This window comes from Fukomys damarensis, unplaced genomic scaffold (genome assembly GCF_012274545.1).
Source record: "Fukomys damarensis isolate Sample0158 unplaced genomic scaffold, DMR_v1.0_HiC HiC_scaffold_37, whole genome shotgun sequence".
NCBI lineage: Eukaryota > Metazoa > Chordata > Mammalia > Rodentia > Bathyergidae > Fukomys > Fukomys damarensis.
Window position 1 is genome coordinate 27,093,145 of NW_022900949.1, and position 6,000 is coordinate 27,099,144.

The 6,000-nt window shown below is 59.9% G+C and overlaps 1 long non-coding RNA gene across 1 annotated transcript in view; it reads right to left on the bottom strand.

Moving 5' to 3' along the window:
- Nucleotides 1-6,000, bottom strand: part of LOC104857378 — a 37,164-nt gene that overhangs the window by 24,067 nt on the left and 7,097 nt on the right. The gene's annotated exons all lie outside the window — the stretch shown is intronic.

Genomic DNA, 6,000 nt, shown 5'->3' on the forward strand with positions numbered 1-6,000 from the left:
AATAAACTAGCAGGTTGTTTTTTTGTTTTTTTGTTTTTTTTTTGGACCGGGGATCGAACTCCAACCCTTGTAGTTGCAAGGCAGGTGGTGGAACCACTGAGCTAAATCCCCAGCCCAACAGGTAGCTCTTTCAGGACAGAGGCCCTGTAAACCCACAGAAAACTGTAGTCTTCTGTGTATAGCCGAAAGACTAGAATCCCAGCATTTGGGTGGCCGAGGCAGGAGAATCATAAGTTTGAGCCCAGCCTGGGCAACTTAGCAAGATCCTGCGTCAAAAATGTTAGTGTGGAGGGATGAAGGCCCTGGGTTCGACCCCCGAAACTGCAAAGAAAGACCAGAAAGAAGGGCCAAACCCTGGAAGCCCCAGACCCAGCCCAATGCAGAGGCCAGGCCATACTGGCTTTAATGCCTTTCCCAGCCCCAAGCTCCATCTGTGGGGATGTGTGTGTCCCAGAACAGGGGGACAACGAGAAGACCAGATCTCAGCGCAGCCTTCCAAGGCCCGGCCAGGCTGTCTCCCCAAACCCGAGTCTCACCAACTTCCAGGGCGATTTCTCCTGCCCTGAGCTGACCGAATCCCACCCTAAAACTCAGGGACCTCGGACGCTGTATGCGGGGTCTCTGCACGGGTGGCAGAGCTAAAACAGGGGCATCTGAGCAGCCCCTGGTGTCCTCATCAGAAAAGGAAACTCGGGCGGAAACGCGGAGGGACCACCGCGGGGAGGCATCCGGAGAAGGCGGCCACAGAGCGCCTCAGAGAAAACCACTGACGGGTGACATACAACGTGTGGTTCAGTGGGGACCCTTTTGTCTGTCCTGTGTCCCTACAAACAAGGCCTCACTGTCAGCTGGCCACGAGGGGAGAATCCAGAAAAGGTACTGCATATGCAAATGGCATGTAAATGAGCCACTTCTAAGCCCAGGGCACCCTTTGAGGGGTTGCTGTAGGGAATAGAGGAAAAATGCCTGTGAGTGGCCCGGCAACTGTTGGCATGGAAACCAGGCTTCCAGGGGCTTAAGGAGACTTCAGACCTGCCCAGGACCAACTATGCGAAACATCCTCTCTCGCAATCTTGCCCGCTCTCGAAGCCACCACTTCACAGCAGGACACCGCTCCGGCCACTGGAGACCAACTTCAGACTGCGGGCACAGCGCGATCCCAGAGATTCGAGTCGAAAGAAACACAAACCAGAGCTGCAGGGCTACAGCCCAGTCGTCTCGTGGCCGGAGCTGTGCTGGGGGCTGCCTGCCAGCACCTCTGGGCCTGCCATCCGTGTCAGGGAAATGGCTCTGTCCGCGGCGCTCTGTGGCTGTTCACCGGGCCGCCCAGGCCAGGAACCTGTCCAGCACATAACAAGTGTTCAACAAACACCCTCCTATCCGAAGAGGGACAAGTTCTCCGCAGCTCAGGATCTCAGGTGCTGATTTTATTTGTGTTCCAGGTGAAATCAAACAAGTTAAAGCAGAGCTCGAAATCTGAAGATTCCACCGTAAGGGGGAGAAAAGCACCTCTGCAACAGCAGATCCCGGGAGCTGGGGCAGCTACCGGTGAGACTGTTACCCCTCCGGGACAAGTCTCGACTCCTCCGCGTTATGGAAACCCGAAGGATTGCTTTGCCACCCAAAATTTATGGCCCCCAAATCATTCCTAACAGACAGCGTGCATTCCCCACGGGCTGTCCGGCTGGGGTAACAGCTCCTCTCTCCAGGGGCTGAGCGTTGGGGTGGGTGGGGGGCGTCTGCCCTGTGGGACAGGGGAGGTCCCGGCCCTCTGAATGTCGCTGTCTCCCCAGCTCCAGGGAGCCCAGGCCGTGGGCCCCACCCTGTGCTTTGCTCTCAAATGTGAGCCACCAGGAGGCCCGGTGCCTGGGCCCACGGCCCACACTCCCACCCATCTTCTGAGCTGCTATGGCCCCGAGTCCCCTGGGGCAGGGCCGTCACCAAGGAAAGTATTTCTCCAGACCCCAAAAGGAGGGGCATCCTCATCGGAAGTGACTTCCGAGAGGGAATGGGGCCCCAGCCTCAAGGGCCTCCATGGCTCCCCATCGCTGCAGCTTGATCTGAGGCCCTGCCCAACACCCCTGGGCCCCCCAACTGCCCACCGTCTGCTGCACACCCCCACATGAACACTCCCTTTGCAGTCCTGGGAATGGACCTCAGGGCCTTTGCACTGAGCTGCCTCCACACCCTTTTTCATTTTGTATTTTGAGATAGGGTCTCTGAAAGCTGCCCAGGCTGGTCTCCAGCTTGTGACCCTCCTGCCTCAGCCTCCTAGAGTGCTGGGATCACCACAGGCATGTGCCACCCCTCCCAGTCACCCAGAATCCTGTAAATCCCACCACCACCCTGGTGTAGAGCGAAGGGAAAGAGGGGCCACAGAAATGAGGCCAGAGAGGCTAAGCACAGTCACAGGGCTTGGCCCTAGGCCCTGCTGCGTCCTTCAGGACACCGGTGGGCAGGGCGCTGGGGCTGGAGAACCTGTCCTCCACTGAGGGGTGCCGGCCCCCACCAGCCTGCAGCTAGCAGAGCAATACCACCATGGCCCAATCTTCTGATTTCTCCAGAGAGGGTGGCAAGCAGGCCTCCTGTGGGAACCCGACCTGGGAGCTCACGAGACACAGTGAGGAGCAGGGAGAAAACAGCCCGGGGCTGACCTGGGCCCCAGGCCGCGGGCAGTGTCCAGGCTCCTGAGGGCCAGCGGCTGTCATGGGCCTGCCAGGCAGAGCTGCATCTGCGGGCCACAGGGTGCCCACCCACGACGGGGAGACCAGGAGAAGATGCTCTTTCTGCCCCCATCTTTGGGAAGATGATAAAGCCATGGGTTAAGCAAGAACCAAACAGTACGAGAAGGCACAGGTCCCCTCTGGCCCCAGTAGGGCTGCCTGGACTGAGCCGGACAGGGGACCGGACCCCTGGGGTCACAGCCCCCCCACACACACATCCCCCTCTGGAGCTTGGGGTTTCGCTGTCCAGATGGGAAGACTGAGACCCGCAGCCCAGGAGCAGCAGCCCTGGGCAGAGAAGAGACCAGCGACCCTGCGGTGTCCCCACAGGCGGGCTGCACCCCTGCCTCTCTGCTCCTTTTGAAGTTCAAAGAACCGACCTCGCCTCCAGAGCACGCATAAATCTGGCAGGAGAAAGGAAACTGTCCTCACCTGCTGAGTTATGGTGGCTGCGGCCAGACAGCCCGCACCCCAAGACTGCGGCCCCACCCAAGCCTGCCCCTCCCCTTGCTGCCAGCTCCTCTGTCCCCTGCCTGGTTCTCAGGGTTCCTGGCTGGAGGCCGCTCTACACCTTCTCTGTTGAGGGGTGGGTTGGCATGTGCTTGAATACTTCCCGTGACGGGGAGCTCACTCCAGCCCTGCCCACTCTGACCTGGACCAAGCTCTCCCGCCAGTGTGGGATTTGGGGGTGGCTTCCTGTGACACTCCCATTTCACTCTAGGTCACCTCCTCCTCCCCGCACCCCAAGAGAACTCTGCAGAGATGGGAGAGCGACCATTGTGGGGATCCCGGTGTCTCCAAGGGTGCCTGCGCAGGGCCCCAAGGGTGTGTTTCTGTGCAGGTGTGCGGCCATGTGTGAGCAGTGCACGCGTGTGGACCCGGGCAGGGTGTCCGAGACCACGGGCGGTGGGCTGTGACCCACCCGGGAGACAGCTGTAGGGCAGCAAGGCCCCTCCCGGTGCGGCTGGAGAAGGTGGCACAGGGCGGTGAAGTCCAGACAAGGCAGGGTCAGCGCTGGGGCTCAGGGCCAGCACAGAACAGAGGCAACAGCGGCTGGGACCACGGCCCAGGCCTGCTGCCGACACGGCGCAGCCCTCGCGCCTGTGCCAAGGCCAAGGTCCCTCCTGTGGGACCCTGGGGGCCGCTCAGGGCCTGGCCCGCTCCCTCTCCATCCGGGCCCTTCGTCTCCATGAGAACCATCTTTCAGGCCCTGCCACCTCCCACCTGGGCCTCACATGGCCCTCGACTGGGCCCTGACCTGTGATCTGGGTCCTGTCCCTTCATCTCTCTGTCACCCAGCAGACTCCCCACAGCCGTCACTCGTGGTGCTGTCTGGCCTTTTTTTGTTTGGGGTTTTTTGAACCAGGGTGGCACTATGTAGCCCAGGCCGGCCTGGGACTGACGGTGATCCTCCTGTCTCTGCCTCTTGGATGCTAGGATGACAAGAGTCCTCCACCACTCCCGGCTCCTTATTTCTTTTTCTTTCTTTCTTTTTTGTCGTGGGGACTGAGCCCCCAGTCTTCGCACTGAGTTACATCCCCAACCCTTTTCAAAACTTTTCATTATGCTGTGGGCCTCACCCAGCTGCCCAGGCTGGGCCCCTAATCACTTTTGGGGCAATTCAGCCACAACCTGCTGACCATGAGCCGGAGGCAGCTGGCTCCCTGCAGACCTGGGAGCCCCACGTGGGCTGCCACTGAGTCACAGTGCAGTTGTAGCCCCAGAGGGGCAACAAAGTCCCTCGCTGCGACGTGGATTTATGGCTGGCAATAGCCTCGGAGGGCCGGGGATTCAGCTCAGTGGTTCCACGCCTGCCCCTCGCAAGTGCAAGGTCCCGAGTTCAATCCCCAGTATCAAAAAAAAAAAAAGCCTCAGGACATGGGCAGCTCCAGAACAAGCTCAGAGTGCAAGGCGTTGATCCACCGCTTGGCTTCCTCCTCCCCTCCGTCCTCACCCCGGCTTGAAGGGAATTCCATTCACAGGACCCAGGAAAGTCACGGCCCTGGGGACAGCACAGTCCCTTGGCCCAGCGGCCTCTGATTCATGCATCCTCTCTGCAAAATGCTCTGGGAGTTCTAAACAGCCCGAGACAGTGTGTGACCAATTTTTTTACGTATTGAGCTCAAGTCCAGCCTGGATTATGTAGTGAGACCCTGTCTGTAAAAACAAACAGAAAACCCAGCTCCCTGGGTGTCTTTGAGCAAGTCAGGTACCCTCTCTGGGCCTCAGTTTCCTCTACAGCTGCAATGCCAGAGGACCCTGGCTCTTTCCCTCCCCAGTGCACTCTCAGCTCTGGCCTTCACACCCAGGGGCATTCCCAGCTATGCCAAGGTGCCCACCCTAGCTCCCTACAGCCACGAGGCACGAGCCCAGCACAGAACACAAGGTTACCCCGGCCTGCCACGCACACCGTCACGACTGGTGCTGATTGGTCTGTCGTGTGTCACGTGACCATCCCTGGCCTCCAATGACTGTGCCCAATAGAGGTGTACCCTTCTCTGATTGGCCAGGCCTAGTCCCACTCTCCCGTCCAACGCCCGGAGTGATATAATCCACTCCACCTACCAAACCGTGTTATCCTGCAAAGATGGTGAAGAAATCTTCCATAGTGGGTGTTGGGCAGGCCAAGCCCATGAGTACCTACAAGAGGGTGGGGTCTCCAAGGTGTGCAGACCCCGGAACCCTGAAACAGGCATACGCGGGTACCAGACACCTGGGGCTCAAGAAGGCTCGGGTGACTCTGGCTGCAGGAACCGGGTGATCCGGCCCCAGTCAGCACCGCTTCCTCAGCCCCTGCTCACGCCCCGCGCCCTCCTCCACCACGAGGGCCCGCACGTGTGCTCCCCGGCCCAGAGCGAAAAGACTCACTGTGAGATGAAGAAGTGTAGGTAGGAGACGAGTAGGGCACTGGTGAGTAGGTAAGTAGATGAAGAGGGTGGATAGACGACGGGCGGACGGACGGACGGACGGACGGACGGATAAGCGAGTACAATGGCTGGGCGTTTGGAGGGATGGAGGAACGGACAGGCAGACAGATGGGTGGACTTAGACGGGTGGTTGGTGAGTGGGGGATGGGCGGGGTGTGTGGACGGATGAGCGGGTGGGAGCGTAGTGGATGGAGGAGAACGTGGGCGAACGGATGCCTGACAGCTGAGGAGTGAATGGTGGGTGCCGGGTGGGTGGCGGGTGGGAGAGTGGGCGCACGCGTGGATAAGTAGGCGGAGGGATGAAGGGGTGGCTGAGCGGCTGAGCGGCAGCAGGGGTGGGCTGTGGGTTT